Here is an 18,028-nt window from a genome sequence, read left to right as displayed (position 1 = left end):
CCCAAAAAATACATTTTTAGAGATATGATTCCTACAGAACTACACAAGAAATGATACAATTCAGGGTCAGGTTGATAAAATCAGCAACAATTTTTCCCTCCCACCCCCTTTTCAATCCCCCTAACTATGCTTCTTGAAATATCATATATAAAATATGAAAATGAAATATAATCTGTGGTTTGGACAGAAAGAGAGGGCAAGTGACTCTGGGTTGTTGTGAAGCCAAGTGGCAGAGCAGACAGAATAGAGAGAATAAATAGTAACAGAGTTTACATGCATGAATGGTTAACTGATTAAAAGACACACAGGAGGGAAGTTGAGATGTTTCAAAGAAAATACTATTAGGGGTAAATTGTTGGGGTGGGGGGAGGGGGCTCTTTTTTATATATAAAAAGAGTATCAAAGCTGCAACACTTCCCTAATACTTTCTTTAAGCCATGTAAGAACCCACCTCGGTGGTGCTGCCTTAACAGATTAACTCAGAATCAAAACTGTCACAAACAAGCACACGTTTTATACAACACATATTTTATTAACTCCAAAAGAAATCTTTGCTGGCACCTGGAGATATCAAAGCTTGTGAGGTCTACAGTTTAGCTGAGCTGCAACAGAAAAATCAGATACACAAAATGTCCTTTTTTTTCATCTGTTTGAGGAAAATGAACAAAAGGGGATTAGGCAAATCAGATAATGGACATGCAGACAAAAAGAGTGAAAAGGCCAGTGAATTAAATAACTGATAAGCAGGTAGGTGTTAAAAAAAAAAAAAAAAAAAAAAAAAGCTCTCAGATCAAGAGGAGACAGAGTATGAGTCACTCTGGTGTGAAGACACCAGTGGATGACTGAACTGATACCGACTCAGAGCACAGTGGGGTAGGAGGAAGCAGTGGGTGTTGACTTTGAGTAGAAGGTAGTAGTGTAAAGATAATCCGATATGGATCGGTTAACCGATCTTGATGTCAGCGGTCCAAGTGCATCAGTCTGCAGAGCTCTGGATCAGTAAAAATGCAGCACGAACCAGTCTTTGGACTGGTTTTAACGTTATAGATTGGTTAATTGAAGCTCTGCTGCTTGTTTTCATAGCCTGTTCCACCATGCTCTGGCTCAGCATCTGTAATCTCGTGCGACCCACAGTGACCTTTCACCTTTAAACCAGAGTTCCATTCGCCGTAGGTGCTAGCTAGGTAGCTGGATGTGTTTCATCAGTTGTCGCCAAAACGTCTTTCAGTTACAGTTCTGCACCTCAGGAAAAAGTCATGTGGACTTTACATGAAGAAAGGATAACATTGAAAATGTCTGCCCTTCTGTACACTTTGGAGAAAAGTGTTTAAGAACAATGGCAGCTCTTAAATCTCGGTGGAGAGACGGCAGAGCTAAAGTTTAACTAAGATGCTAACACCAAACGTAGCACAACAGACCCGAACATAAACAATTTTCTGAGTTAAAACTCGGAAAAGTCTTCAGTTATCACAACAGCCCCTTTATTCACAGGGTTTAGAACCATAACATGTTGTTGGGAGTGATTGATTTGGTGACATAATCAAAACATCTGAGCCCACTGATATGATATTAAACAGAGAAGACTTCACTGAGCTGGAGATCAGCTGTTCTCCAGTGAATTAATTCAGGAATGAAAACAATCAAAATCATTCAGATACACAGAGAAAGGAAATAACCATGTTTTTGCCAAATGTAGACTGAATACTCACATTAAGAGGAATTATGAAAGGAAAAAAAAGGATAGAAGGCTGGTTTAATTTGACTGTTTTCAATATTATTTCAACCCCTTGTTCTCCTGTACTAGCAGACACACAGAGCTCTGTCTACCCAAATCTCCTTGTGACTTTAAATTCGTTTTAATTTGTGCTTCTTGGGAAAACTTGATATTTAGTTACCTCCACCAAGGAGGTTATGTGATTGGGTGGGTTTATTCATTTGTTAGTTAGTTTGTTTGTTTGTTAGTTTGTTAGCAACATAACTCAAAAAGTCATGGATGGATTTTCATGAAATTTTTAGGAAATATCAGGAATGGCATAAGGGAGAACTGATTAGATTTTGGGACTGATCCGGGTCACCGTCTGGATCCAGGAATTTTTTAAAGGATTCTTTACTATTGGGAGATAGGGCTAATGGTATATTTATACTCTGTATAAATACAGCTGCTCTGTGAAGGCCTCAGACATATGTTAGAGAACATCAGTGAACAAACAGCACCATGAAGACCAAGGAGCACGCCAGACAGGTCAGGGATAAAGTTGAAATTGTTCAATCCATCAACCGAAAATGGAAAGAGCATGGCACAACTACAAACCTACCAAGAAATGGCCGTCCACCTAAACTTACAGGCCGGGCAAGAAGAGAATTGATCAGAGAAGCAACATAGAGGCCCATGGTAACTCTGGAGGAGCTGCAGAGACAGCTCAGGTGGGAGAACCTGTCCACAGGACAACTATTAGTCATGCACTCTACAAATCTGGCCTTTATGGAAGAGTAGCAAGAAGAAAGCCATTGTTGTTGTGTCATCCCCACTGTGAAACATGGGGGTGGCAGCATCATGCTGTGGGGATGCTATTCTTCAGCCGAGACAGGGAAACTGGTCAGAGTTGATGGCAAGATGGATGGAGCCAAATACAGGGCAATCTTGGAGGAAAACCTGTTAGACTCAGCAAAAGACTTAGGACCGGGGCGGAGGTTCACCTTTCAGTAGGACAACTACCCTAAACATACAGCCAGAGCTACAATGAAATAGTTTAGATTTATGCATATTCATGTATTAGAATGGCCCAGTCAAAGTCCAGACCTAAAGCCCATTGAGAATCTCCGGCAAGACTTGAAAATTGCTGTTCACAGACACTCTCCATCAAATCTGACTGAGCTTGAGCTATTTTGCAAAGAGGAATAGGCAAAAATTTCAGTCTCTGTATGTACAAAGTTGGTAGAGACATACCCCAAAAGTCTTGCAGCTGTAATTGCAGCAAAAGGTGGTTATAAAGTATTGACTCCAGGGGGCTGAATACTTTTGCATACCACACTTTTCAGATTTTTATTTGTTAAAAGCCTTGTATAATATTCCTTTCACTTCACAACTATGCACCATTTTGTTGATTTATCACATTAAATCCCACTAAAATATATTTACGTTTGTGGCTATAACAATAAGAAAGGAGTATGAATACTTTTGCAAGCCAATGTAATTGAAAACTGCAACAACTTCAAATTTGCACCCAAAGTGAAAGTAAATATTTCACATTTTATAAAAATGTGACACTGAGGGAGTAAATTTCTTACACTTCAAAAAAAGCGTTGAGCTACAGTAACACTGGTTAGTGTTAAGAAGAGTCAATTTTAACTCCAAAAAGAGCCAATGATAACAATTTGGAAGATAGAAAAAGATATGATCTAAAGCCCTAACATCCAGAGTATTTTTGAAAAGACAGAAGAAAGAAGGACTAGTTTTCAATATAGGAGATAGAGGGTGTGTAAGGTCACCTTAAAACAATGACTAGGTTCATTCTAGTCTGTGGGATGGGGCTTTCTGTTGAGTCCGGTAACAGAGATACGCCATCTTCATTATGAAGCTTTCTGTGAAAGCAAGCATTCACCAGTGAAGAGAGTGAAGAGTGAATTGTAGCCTGCAAGCCATACTCTTACTTGTAGTGTATTCTACAACCCTACACAAGCTTATTACTGTATCCACCCACCAACATCTCTTTGAACTTGGTGTTTGCCACCCTGCTCCAATAGTGTCTTGTGACTGCTTTGTGCAGCACCAGGACTACAAAATGTTGAAAAATATGGTAAAAGACAGAATCTGAGAGCATAAAACAATCAGTTTCGAACACAGATAACATCTGAGAACATAAATTTTCAACTGAAAATGGGGCAAAAACAGTTTAATACCTAACATGCCATTTATTGAGGCAGAAAAAAAAAAAACTTCAGGAGACAATTTTGTTAATGACTTGGATAATTGCCTAGTTAGAGAAAAGGCTGTCTGTTCTTTGTTATTCTTCTACTGAATTTAAAAACCAACTACAAAGAAACAGATAACCTAGACCTCTTGATTTCGCATGTTGTGTTTGAAATGAGGTAATTAGAGGAAGTCGACAGAAAATGGGGAGCTAGAGAGGGATTACATGTTCCTCAGAAGAAGCAAAGCTTGAGGAACACTTAATCCTTTTTCTAACTTTAACTATCACATCAGGAAAAAAATCTCATTTGACAAAATCCTTTCATTTCCATTATAGCCCCACAGCAAAGTTGAAGACCATTATATTATTGATTCCGGCACATTACGTAAGACTCATCTTTTTTTATAGTCTTCTTGAATCTTTAGCTGTCCCTCGAGGGGCCTTAAAATCCCTTTGGGACTGGCTGTATAATTACTGGCTAAGTGTACTTTAATAGATCATTAGAGGCAAAGCTGTGCAAATGAGCCTATCATTAAGCATGCCCCTCAAGAGTGCCTGTATATGCATGGACACATGAGGAAAAAACCCACAAACTGAGCAACCCATAAACACCCTCACTGAGGACCAAGGTCACAGAAATATCCTCCAGCTGTGTCTGAAGAAAACTAATGTGCTGCAATTGTGTGGTTTCAGGGCACAAACACTGACACCAAATCAGTCAAATTCAAACACACATATGCATGCACACACAAACATACGGTCTAAAAGAAACAGAATAAATCCCTGCACATAAGCAATGATGCTCTCTTGCATACTAAACACATGAAGTGTCAGTGGAAGGAAGTTGGCAAACAGTAGAAAGACACAGTTGGAGGGCAAAATAGTGCAGCTGGGGAGCTGACTGTCATCCATAAAGGTCTTGGAAGACCGTAATGATGATGGCAGACAGGAGAGGGAATGCATGGAAGGTAGAGGCTGAAGTAATGAAAATAATGAAGGTAAAAGATTAGCTGGCAACTGAAGACTTTAAAAGGAGATGAGAAGGGAAGGGATAGTGTATAGTGCGAGGGAGTGACAGCCTGGCTGAAGGCCCCCTGACACCGGCTGTCACCTGGAGATCCATCAGCCGCCAGAACTGGAGCCAACCAACCAAAAACTGTTGCTTCCCCTGCTCAGTCTGAAAACCTCACAACCTGGAAGTTTCTTTCTTTTCCATTCTTTGTCTTCGCCTCCATCATCAGTCTCTCACTCTTGAGGATTTTTGTTTCTATTGGCTAGTTCTATTTTAATTGTTTTCTTACTTTTGAAATACTGGATCTTTTTCATATGACCACATGTACATTCACCAACAAAAAATGTCCAAATGTGTGACCAATGGGTGTTTGTTATGATGTAGATAGTTTGAGCAATGAATAATGAGAACCTGAGAGAACTGCTGCTGCTGCTTGTTGGATTTCCTGTCATAAATTCAACCCCCTATACAGCCTTTACTCCACTACACACAGTGAAATATTTCTTTGCGGTGCTGTAAGCCTCGATAAATCCACCATTCAAAACAGGATATCCAAAATGAAGCCAAAACCTTTTTACCAGGCAGCCTCTTTCAGCTCTCCTCTTTGTTCATTGATCTCATCTCCCTAAATAGGACAGAAATGCTGAGATTAGAGTGATTCTCTAGATTACATCTCTGCTGCATACATGGTACGACATCCTGTGACAGAAACTTTGATATCTGTAGCTGAAAAGCTCTGTTTATAGATAAGCCTTTCAAGCACAAGTTTGACTGTATAGGGAGTTGTGTGATATATATGAATGCTATGGAGGGATTGTTAAGAGTAATTCTCTTGGGTGAAAATCAAACATATCTCTGTTTCAATAGATTGAGTCATCTGAACATTTTGTCTCTTTGAAAAATGTGTAACAGTGGTATTTAAATTGATGCAGTTTGCTAGAGTTGTCGGCCAAAGATTGTGTAAACTGAGGAACATTGCAATAATGTCAAGTGAGTCACAACAATGAACTGAAGCCACACATCAGATGACTCATGGGAATATTTTCTATGTAAATTAAAAAAGGACTAAGGACTGTCATACAAGTAAAATTAATTTAGCTTGTCTGTGAGCCTGCACAGCAAGACCTCAAAGCTCTGCTTGCAAATCTCATTAGTGGGGAAGGAATTTAACGCAGCCAAGTCAAGAGCAGTCTGCTTACTGATACTGTCCAAAGATATGTGATCAAAGACCCCAGCAAGAGCACTGAGTATGGCAGGAAGTGGAGGCACACTGGAAGCATCAAGAGATCATCAGAGTGGTTTGTCAGGGATGACTGGGACTAAGACACTCTGATGCTATGAGCTGGGGCAAGGCCAATGCTAGTGGTAAGAGACAGCTTGAGGTACAGAGTGTCTGAGTAAAAGATGACCAGTGAGTAAGGTCATTTCGATACCTTGCATTAACACCAATCCAGCCTGACTGGATAACTAATGGACAGCACTTAAGTGACGGTGTTCACACTGTTCATTTAATGAATATTAGGCAATTTTTCATTTAACTCTTACAGGTGATTACAAATCTGTAAACTAGGTTTGTCATTTGCGAGGCGAATATGTTATAAACCAATTTAAGTCATGAAAAACATTTCTATGTTTAAAAAATTAAGCTTCAAAATCATGAAAAATGAGGCATTATTATTTGCTCTAGGATGCTGTGGGTGTGTCAGTTGAATGCACCGAAGCCCCACCCACTAATGAAAAAAACACACGATCCTCTCGAATTAAAAAATGTCCTAATGGAAAACTCATCTGTTATGCTGCAGAGAAATAGTCACATTTATGCCATGACAGGGTGACAGTTAAGAACTTAAAAGTCTTGGTTTTATTTTCTGATCCAGTTTTTAACACTCCAGGTATTCCTAATATCTTATTTTCCGAGTTGTGTGAAGTTAAGTTTCTCATTTATAAAAAAATGTTTGTTAAGTTGCTGCTGAAAACACTCCATTTCTTTTCTTCAATGACGACTAGAATTGGAGACTTCATTGTGACAGACGTGGCAGTAATAGTAACTTACATGTCTATCAAAAGATACTTTACTAAACTTAAGAATCACCACGCGTAGGGACAGAGGGGATTGAACTGTTGAAGTAAGGATCATGAAAATATTGAGAAAGAACCATGACAGCCAAACACACCAAAGAAGCTTTGTAGGTTTTGAAGGCAGCTTTGCGCATTGGGTTTTCTTTTTGGTTTGTTTAAGAATGACCCCTGTCACCTTCACTTTGTGGTCAATTAAAATAATGTTCAAGAGGGGAGCATTACATTATAAGGACAGATAAAACTGCCAAGGGGTAATTATCTCAATAAGTGCCTGAAAGAGACTCAGCAATAAGTGGTGTTACTCATAATCGTCAATCTGAAAATTAAGAAAAAATGAAATATTTATCATGGCAAGCCTTTAAGAAAGAGGAAGACCACAGCAGCCTATATGGATTAAAATTTCTGTAAATTGCATATTGATTTTTACAACACTAAAATGACTATTAAAGATGTCCTTTCTGTTTTACTGGAGGGAGGAGTGTAACCAGCTGAAACCTTGAGACTTCGGTCTGGTTGCCACTGCACAAAGATTTTCAAAGATTCACACAATGTTTTCGGTAATGTATCATTTTATGCTTTTATCAACTGCCATATAAATTCAGGCTAAGCTCTAAAGCTTCATGAAGCCTCTTAATTATGATGTTCTCAGCAAGCGTGGGACGGCCAGAGAGGAGGAGGAGTGAGGGAGCATTACCAAATGTCATGCCTGCAGTCCTGTTATGAACCTAAGATGTAATAGAAAAACTAGATTGATGATTTACTGAGGTTTCTGATCATTAAATCTATCTCAATATTCTGCTGCAGCTGGACACTGTAATTGCATTTCTCTGTGGCTTTGAGGACCCAGTTGCTGTCAGGATGCCATGTTGTGCTGAATGTACATGAACTGTGCCAAAGTCATCCCTCTTGTACAAGTCACTTACTGCCACTTCCATTACTCCCAGTGGTCAGCTAGTTTTATTCACTGAAAGATGACCATAGAATTAACATAACATATATCTTAGTGAATTACGCTTGGGTTGATACATTAGCTTTGTTTGAAAGCATCTAATGGCCGTATACATCACAACAATCTGGCAGCGTTCCTGCAGTGCTGGAAACAAATGACCAATTTTATTCCATTATTCACAGAATTACGTCTGACCAGCAACAGTAACAGCCTATTTGTGAGGAACAGACCTTATGCCCAGAATAATTCTTAGCCTGGTGGAGGCCAAACTGCCATGAATATTGCAGACACTAGCATATGTTTGGAATCTGAAACAGTCTGTCTCTTCCAGGAAGCTATTCATTCTAACCCAGAAGACTTTATGGAGAGACATGACAGCACAAAGCAAGCACAAAAAAAGAAAATCACAATTTAAAGGACAAAAGCATTAAGAGCCAAAAAAGTCAATCAAATTTCTCATGTACATTCCATTTCATTGAAAAGCTTTGCTACCACACAACAGATGATTTATAAATAAAGACTGGACATCTACAGATGCACAGTTGGCTGTGGGGTAGAGAGTTCATGGCTGAAATATGGAAGCAAAAAAACACCGAAGAGATGCAGCAGATAATGAAGTGGAGACTAGATGTGAATTCTGTTTTCTAAGTGAAGCGTTTGCTGTGCCGCATCATCAGTGTTTCCTGTCACGACTAAGTCACCTGCAACAGAATGAATTATATCAAGGAAAGATCAGTATCAGCTCTCATTGGGCTAAAAGCATGGTAAACCCTGGACTGGTCACCAGTCCATCACAGGGCTGACAGAGAGACAAACCAGGCAGTCTACGGGCAATTTAGGGTCACCAATTAACCTAACGAGCATGTTTTTGGACTGTTGGAGTAAGCTGGACTACCCACAGAGAAGCCATGCATGCATGAGAGGAACATGAAAACTCTACACAGAAAGGTCATGTCCAAGCAGGAACCAGGAACCAGGAATGTTCTTGCTGTGAGGCAACAGAGCTGCCACATAGTAACCAGGTATCTTGAAGAAGTGCTTAACTCTTTAAGAATGCTTCAGTGTGAGTAAAATAAGTCTGTCTAAACGATAGAGGCTGAATTACTGTCAGACAACAGAGAATAAGTTCCAAGATCCCCTTTGCCTTGCCTTTTGATACTGTGTGAAACTGGTATGAGCTGAGTGAGCAGGTGGGCTGTGATGATGCAGAGAAGAGAGTAATAGAGCATGGGAGGGAAGTCAGGTATGAAGTCAGTAAGCAATTTCAACTTTCCAAAGACGACCCTACATTGAGCTCTACTCAAGCCCTGGGATTTGGAAGATAATAGGCTGTAATACAATTGTCAACAGTGAGTCATCCTTACATAGGGCTCAGAGGGAGAGCTTCTGGTAATGGGCCTGACACAGAGTAATCAATAAGCCAAAACTCCTCGCACATACAGAGGTAAGAGTGTGAGAGGTGGAACGCTTCACTAATCTTTCAGATAAAGAGACTTGGGAAGTTCACCTCCTTTACTGTGATGGTAAACAAGCTTTCTCAGAGTTTGTTTGCATTTGTGGGAAAGTTATGTTTGGGGTGATGAGGTGAGAAGGCTTGGCTCATATTACATACGCCAGGGCATTGGAAGTGTTTCAAAGAAAAACCTCTATCGTCGCTCTGTGTTTGTCTCTTTTGGCTTTGGTTTTCTTTAATGTCAGATCAGAATTCTATCACACGCATTCTCTTTTGGAGTCCTGATTGATTAATAATTTTCAAACATCAACAGACCTCTTCTACTCTCCAGCTAGGCATCCAGATTAGCCATGAACGATTAACTGCCTGTCATGCATACTGATATGTATACTGATCTGTTTGTGATTCTCCTTTCTTTGAGGGAATACTTGACGATGTCAAAGCATAAAGACTTTCAAGAGCTGGTTTCTCTCTGAGATGGGTGACAAGGTGAGCAAGGGATCAGATGCCAAGGCCACCACTTCCGTCAACCAACTATTTCAGTGCACCCATTCTCCATGCCTGTGCATTTGGGTAGTGGGCCAAAAGGCAGTGTTCCACGTATGTACCTTGGGTTTAGCCTAGCCAGATCCCATGGTCTGACTAAGTCCTGAAAGCAGTTTCCAAAGGTCAGACAAGAGGGCAGTCCCAATTCCTTTGATTTTAGGTAGCTCTTCATCATGCAGCCATTTTCATAGGGGTTTCTAAACTTCTGATTGTTATGGAAGGGTTTCAAAATGAGGAGGGAGGACAGAAGATTTCATCCCTGTTTCTAAAAGATAATGATGTTCTGTGTGCCTTTTCAAACTATGACCTTCCAGCAGGCACTGGGGCAATTTGCAGCCAAGTGCGACACTTTGAATGAGGTTCTGCCTAATCTGAAGCCGGGGTTCTCTGCTGGAAAATAGTAGATTACTTCCTTTGGGTGGACTCTGCCTCAGTTGAAGAAGTTCTAGTATCTAGGGGTCTTGTTTATGCATTGGTGCAGCATAAGCAATAATAAGGGTATTGTGGAAGAAGAGTGCAGTAAAAAGAGAGCTGAGCAAAAGCACAAAGCTTTTAGTTTACCTTCTTTTGCATAAAAAGAGAAGGTATCTGATCTTAGGAGCAAGAAAATGGTTTGATGGATGGACGGATGGAGGGGCGGACAGAAGGATTGGTGGACAGACAGGCTGATCAAGGTTAATAAATGGGATGGCTGTGTGGCTGGAGTCACAGCATTATACAGAGGCAGCAATTCAGCCCTTACATGAATTCTTTACAATAAACAGATAAATATTTGGAGCAAAAAAGATTCCAGCAAGCTTTCAAAAGAGACATTTTTTAATAATGTGTGTTTTTTAAACCAGTAAACTAAAAAACTGATTAAGATAGGAGAGAGATTATTCATTATCTGTAAAATCTGAGATGGAGTATAATGAATTGATTTCAAGATTTAATTGAGCATTTCACTCTCCAAGTTAAAGTGTGCATATTTGTCGTCAGAATTGTTTTCAAGCCCTTTCACACATGAGAACAGCATCATTACTAAATAATCATATAATCTCATGCTGCTCAAACCATATGATGCTGATATGGAAAAAGTTTTCCTCTTGTATCAAGAATACATCTTAATTTGATTTAATCAAGATAACAATGCCGTCATTTCTTGCAATCTGCTGTAACTCAACTTTCCATAATACTTAAATCAGCTAAATCAGTAAGTGTTGTGGAAATAATTTATCAAAAGGTTTGTCCTCCCCCTTTTATTGCAAGCTTCATTTCTGTATTATATTCCTCTCCACAGCACCAACATAAAGCAATTCTTCGCTACATAAGGTAATGTGTTTGGGTTACAAATAAGCAGCAGGCAGACATTACTTGGTGAATGACACTTGTTGTGACATAATAATGACTTAGTTTTTATTCTGGCTGGATGCAGATTTCCGTTGTCACCGTCCACGTAGCTTATTACCTTTTCCATTACTCAGATGATTGATTCTCAAACTCTGTGTCTAAACAGGGAAATATGAACTTTACATAAGCAGTGGAGGGGAATTAATTAAATCCAAATCATTTCACAGTCACAGTCACTGCCCTCTAAAGCAGTTTGACTGACAAGATTTTTTTTATTTATAAATCTTCTGTGTTACCACGCACACTGCACATGGAGGGCAAGGTTAATGTAGAGGACTTGTTTATTTACTTTTTTTTTTTAACAAGGGATATTCCCTGCATTCATTCACATTCACAGATATGGGACAGGAATTTTTTAACAGAACAATAAACTTGTGAAATTGAATTCTGTATCTGAGAGACAAAATTACTATCAATACCAGACACACCCAGAAAGAAACACAGAGGAACAGATAGAGAAGCAAAGACTGAGGCAAATAAAGAGCACTGGAGAGGTGAAACAACAAGGACAAGCATGGACAGTATTATTATATATTCTGAAGGAAGAAACAAGCTTCTGAAATTTGTGTGACAGACGATTATTTTTTAATGAGATACTAAAAATAAATAAATAAATAAATAAAAAATCACATTAGTGCAGGTGAGGGAGTCAGACATGCATTACACTATGATGTCTTAAATATTCTCAAAAGGCTTTTCCTGTTAATCTTGCAAAGCAGATGGTATGCCAGCCTCCATCTCTGTCATCAGGCAAATTCATCTTGCAAAGCTCCAATCCACAACGTTTGTGCCAAACAGAACACTGTTTAGACCATTCAGCAACTTTTGAGGAGAATGAAGTGGTGGCTTTAGGTGGGCTTACGTAGTTGTAGCCATTAGCAATGGCTTCTGCCGATGTAGCTCGGTTGTAGCTATTGTGTGGTGGCAGATTTACCAGACCTGGAGCAGAAGTCTTTTCTAAAACAGGAGAACAGAATAGCACTGAAAGCTTTTCACAAAAGAAAAGATGTTATTACTCTTCTGCTGTCCTGCCTCAGCATGAGTTTGCAATTGTTAAGGGTGGATTGATTTTTACTGTAAGACCACGTATAGAGTGGCTGCTCCAGCTGAAACCATTACCTCAATTATAGCTGTAGAAAAGCCAATGTTTTACCCAGAGGTTTCACGATCCCAATCGCATATATCCTATCGGAGCCAAAGTAATCATTTTTAAATTGATCAGCAATCAGCAGTTTAAACCAAATATCCCAGTCAATTAGTTACTCAGCTGTCATAAAAGGAGCACAATTTGCAGCAGGCCTTAAACGTGCAAGTATATAACGACAGAGCAGCAGTGGGAGTAGTTCTATTAGCAACCCAGTGGCTAAAATGTCAGCAGTATGGAAATACTTCAAGCTTAAGCGTGAACTTGCTGCATCTGAAAACACAATCATTTGGCAAAGTAGTAGCAGTAGGGCTGCATCTAATACTACCAATTTGATCAGATACTAAATGGTTATTTCACTATAGCAACAGAGGAGAATGCTGCTACACTAAAGCAGCAGACTATGGACTTTAAGAGGAAAGATAAATACCCTGGAGAGAGTGATTATGCAACAGGATGTAGATGTTTTGACTGATTACTTTCTGATCTGCTGACTTCTGCTGACCTGGATTGGTTGATCTGTGTTTTGTAGTGTTTTTATGCTTTAAGGTCTCATGTTTGTAACTCTGTGAATTTGCTGCTGCTTGTCTTGGCCAGGACACTCTTGTAAATACGATTTGTAATCTCAATGAGGCTTTCCTGGTAAATTAAGTCCAATAAAATAATAAAATAAGGCACAAAATATCACAGGAAAGGTGATCAAAATGCTGGTTGTCCTGAACAAGAATCTTTACTTTATTTGAAGGTAACAGTGGGTGATGAAATGAGAGTGAGGAATGAAAAAGGTCTGTAGCAGCTTAGAAATATCACTGTGATAGCAAGGGTGCCTTGTATTTGATATTCAGGTTTTACTGCAATGTTAGTGTTTTTGTTCATGTCTTAGATTAGGATGCCACATTTAACAGGGATTCTTGGTTTGAATCTGTATGATTCAATTGGTTGTGTGCCTATAAAAGTCAAACTGTTTACACCACTTTAAAGTGGAGTTGGGATTTTTTAAATTCATTTCTTGAGTTTAGTTTTTGTTGTGACACAATATAGTCAAGCCACTTCTAGGTGGGATTGCAATATTTCAAATTCATTGTGACTATTGAAGCTGTTTACACCACTTTAAATGGACCTGAAGTAATTTTGATTTTTTTTAATTTATATTTTGTTTGCTAAGACCAAGCTGACCACTGCGCTAAGAAAAATGTAACTTTATTTTTTTACTATTAATTAAAGTGAAACAGAGCTATTACACCAGTCTGAGTAGAAATTTGATTTTAAGTTGTTTTACAACAATGTTAGCTATACTAAGTTAAATGGAATGAGGCTGAGACATCTCGTAGTTTTTCTGCTTGCTTCAGTTGTTTCTGCTTACAAAAACACTGAAACTCTAATCTAGGCTAATCTGAGTTTGAAAAATGGTGATTGGGACAACCTGAGTTTTATCAGAATTGTTTCATGTTACTTTATTAAAAAAAGAGCAAAGAGCCACACTGGAGGCTTCTCTTGGCGGAGAAGATGTTTACACGTTTGCCTGCCAAGTTTTTTGCGCAGCTGCACATGCATAAAACCTCATTTTGTCTTGACATTTTCATCTTGGCCGTAACTACCATTGAGGACACCGAGGTCATGTCCTCGGTATTTTTTTCAAGTGACAAAAAGAAGGTGATATAACTGACTGCAAGTATACTTTGTGTCGGACATCACTTGTGCCTCTACATCACTGTGCGGTAGATCATCCTCTCGTAACTATACGATCTTTGGTCATCGCAGTGGTTTGTGGGCTGCCTCAAAAATCCAAAAATCCGCCAGATTTGTACTGATTTCTAATGTACAGACCACAACAACAGAATCCAGCCAAAGTAACGCAATAGAAGTTCACTTTACATTTAATGTATTCCCACCCCAGATAAACATCATCTGATCCGACCAAAATGTGCTGTCAATGTAACGTTAATGTTAAATTATATCGACGTCACGTAACTGATGTTGATTTCACTTGAATGAAATAAATGTTAACGTTGTCAGTATAATACTGCTGTGGACTGTGTTTATGTTACTCTGTGCTGACTGCGTCGTTGGGTGATTATTATCACCAGAGAATTGGAGAAATTTACCCAAACCTTGCTCTCCTTTGGGAAAAAAAACGGGACAGGAAGAGGATGAGAGGGGGAGAAAAAGAAAGAAAAGTGATGAGTGAGAAGTCAAGTACTGCCCACAGTTACCACCCAGGACAGGATTATCCTTGTACCATATACACACTGATGTTAAACAAACAACACTGTCCTCTGATCCAGTTCAAACTATGTAATGACCATAGAGGTTTTCTTTGGCAATCATAATGGAACTTATATAGCCTAAATTTAACAACATACCAACTATAAGAGTAATAGTATCATTGTATAACCTAAATTTTACTTTTACGCTTGTGCTGTATTTGAGTTCTCACTATTTAGTATTTGAATTATTTAAATGAATTACATCCTGCCAGATACAAAAATAAAAAGCTAAATGATGAAAGTACAGGTGAAGTACAGCCTTATGAACAACAAGTGGATTAATCAAAACCACAGTTACCCCTAAGACACACACACACACACACACCATATAAATAGAAATATCTGAAGGTGTACAGGCCTGCAATAACCCATTACATTCATGCAATTTCAATGAGTCTTCGTGGATGCTGACTGGCTGCCCCCATCTCCTGCCTCTGCCTTTTACAGCGCTTAACAAATTTATTAGACCACCTGTCATAAAAACGAGAAAACATAAATATTTTAGGACTCTTTCAAAAACGTGTTTAAAACTAAAAACATTTTACCATTTTGAACAGGAAAGAGGAATTTCAAACTGAATTCACCTTTTTATACACAAATTTGAGTCGGCTCACTGGGCTTCTCTGAGAAGTCAAAAATGAATCAAGCATAACATTCAACAACTAAAACTCTTTTTTCTGTTCAGGAATGCAAGTAAATAACTATAATTTGACATATTAATCAAGAAATATTAATGTGCTTTACTATTTTTTCAGTTTTTTTGTAAATCAGTAAAGTTGAAAATTCATGGATAACAATAATAATTATATTTTAGCATTAAAAAAAATATCATTTTGGTTAAAACGCTTCTACATATTGGTGTATTAACCACTGCAGAAACATTAAAAAAAATGATTTTGGTTAATATCAGTGCTGTTAATTTAGGGCAACTGTGGCATAAACCTTACTTTGGGTGGTGGTCTAATAAATGCGTTAAGCACTGTATGTCAGTGCTGCCCTTGGACCACCAAATTTTGACCTCGGTATTTGTCAAATCTTGGTTACGGCCCTGATTCTGATTGGCCTGTAATGAGTGTGACGAAAAGAGCATTCATCCAGTCACCTTCTGAGAATTTTCTGAAAAGTCTTGCCTGTCAAAAACACACTCTATGGGAGCTTTCCCAGATGAATGTGAACTATATCCACACAGTGGATTTATGAAACAGTTTACCTGGCATGTCAGGTTAATTTTGTGTCACTACGGAGGCATTCATGGGAGATGAAAACCTCAGAAGAACACATCACAATTAAACTCACCAAAATTTAATCAGATGAGGGAATATGTGTATGAGTGGCTAAATTAGTGGTCAAGAAACAAACAACAAACAGGGTGTGGTAATACTGTGTTGTGGAAAGGTGGAAATAGGAAATTTGACACTGCTGATTTAAGTTAGAACTGACTTGTTATCAAATGTGGATATGGTGTTTAACTCTTTCTGACATCAAACAGAGAAAAAAAAAATCAGAGGTTATTTCAGTGGCAGACTGGCAAGTAGATAAGCAGGTCAACATGTTCCAGCTGTGTGTATGTGTGTTTGGGAGTGAGGGGTTTTTGTGTGGTGGAGCATGTACATGAGTTCATTTCTTTGGGTTGCGGCATTCATGTGTGTTTGTGTCTGTGTGTGTGACAGTAAGGAAGTGCTGGCAGCTCTTCAGGCATCGTTGCATGACAATGACTACAGTGACAAGAAGGATCACGGGTGTGTGGAGGGGAAATGAAACATGAAGAACAAAACAAACAGGCGGATAAGTGTGTGTGGGGGTGTGGAGGGGTTGGGGTGGGGAACTGATTGCCCTTCTTTGAAGAGAAGAGTAATACGTCAGCCAGCACTGGGTGTCAAGGCATGTTTTTGACTGGTTCGTGTGGATTCAAGTGTGTGTCAGTGAAAAAGCAAGCTAGAGTGAACCTGCGTGCTTTCATCAAGACTCAAAATGACATCACAAAGCAAGGCGCTGCTAGGCCCAATCCTGTGCTCACCTAACCTTCAAATGACATTAGGCATCCCGTCAACATATGATGAGTCACTGCCAACCTGATGTGATTTATTCAATCCTGCGAAGTAGCTCGGATCACGGGATACAAATCATTTTAAAGGGAGCTGTGGAGAGGAGACTGAGGGTTTGTGTTGGCAAATGTGTGCCTATGTGAGTGTGTGTGTATGTTTTCATGGTTTGTGTGTAGGAATCCATCACGACTAGGATACAAGTGCTCACATGGCTCTTCTGAAGATGATACATTATGTTGATGTTAGAGAAGTTGCATGATCTCAATCACTCTGAAAACAAATAAACAAAAGCTGCCAGTACATGGAGAATCCTTAAAATCCCTGTGGAGCTGTTCATTTTCTCAGATTTTTCATTGAAACATGATTTTATTTTCATCTTTTTTCATACTGCGACCAAAGGGCCAAAATTTCTCCCACATTACAATTAAAGCCCAGGATATTAAAAGCTGGCATTAAGTGGTCTTAATGCCAGAGAGAAATAAACCGGCATTGAGAGCTTTATCACACAGAATAAAAGAAACAATGTTGAGTATTACAGAGTATTACCTCTGCCCCTTTCTTTCCCCATCACCAGTGTCTGATTTGGATCAGAATCATCAATTAACACTCTGTCTTGCACATTGCATCAAACAGGACAATTTATTTAGATGTTTAAAGTTAAATTCATGCAGCTTTTGTGAGGTGTAACTTTCTGAATTGTATGGATTTAAAAATGGGAAACACAATGAAAATAATCAGTTTTCACCACAGGCAGTGCCCACTGGAGATCATTAGCTGTAATGACGGTCAATGATAGTAATCCTTTCACATCTATCTTCACCATAGAAGCCTCACTAATTTATTAACTGTTGTAAGCATGAGGAGTAGCACACAATAGGCAAAAATTAAGTAGAGCACCTATATCTTTAATTCATATTTTAGATTAACTTCATTGATATGCGTGGCAATATTTCAGCTTGGTTGCAATTCTTCCTTCTTTAATTTCTCACACCAGATTATCAACATAAATATCTAACAGAATAAACAAACAGAACCACAACGAGGACTGAAAGCACTCAAAACCATAAGTGGGCATGACAAAAACGCCTGACTCGAGACAGGACATGCAAGGACGTTGATGAGCGTCTTGAGATGATTCAGGGGAAACAGATTAGGCAGGGGAGCAGTCTGGCAGATCATTAGTCAGGGATGTCAGGAGCAGAGATAAATGAAGTGTCAGCAGAGGACAGACAC

The 18,028-nt window shown here is 39.0% G+C and overlaps 1 protein-coding gene across 1 annotated transcript in view; it reads right to left on the bottom strand.

Annotated features, from left to right (window-relative positions):
- grik4 (glutamate receptor, ionotropic, kainate 4) overlaps nucleotides 1–18,028 on the bottom strand; it is a 308,564-nt gene that overhangs the window by 78,542 nt on the left and 211,994 nt on the right. The gene's annotated exons all lie outside the window — the stretch shown is intronic.

The sequence above is a fragment of the Cheilinus undulatus genome, linkage group 2 (assembly GCF_018320785.1).
Source record: "Cheilinus undulatus linkage group 2, ASM1832078v1, whole genome shotgun sequence".
Lineage (NCBI taxonomy): Eukaryota > Metazoa > Chordata > Actinopteri > Labriformes > Labridae > Cheilinus > Cheilinus undulatus.
This window is presented reverse-complemented; position numbering and strand designations above follow the sequence as displayed.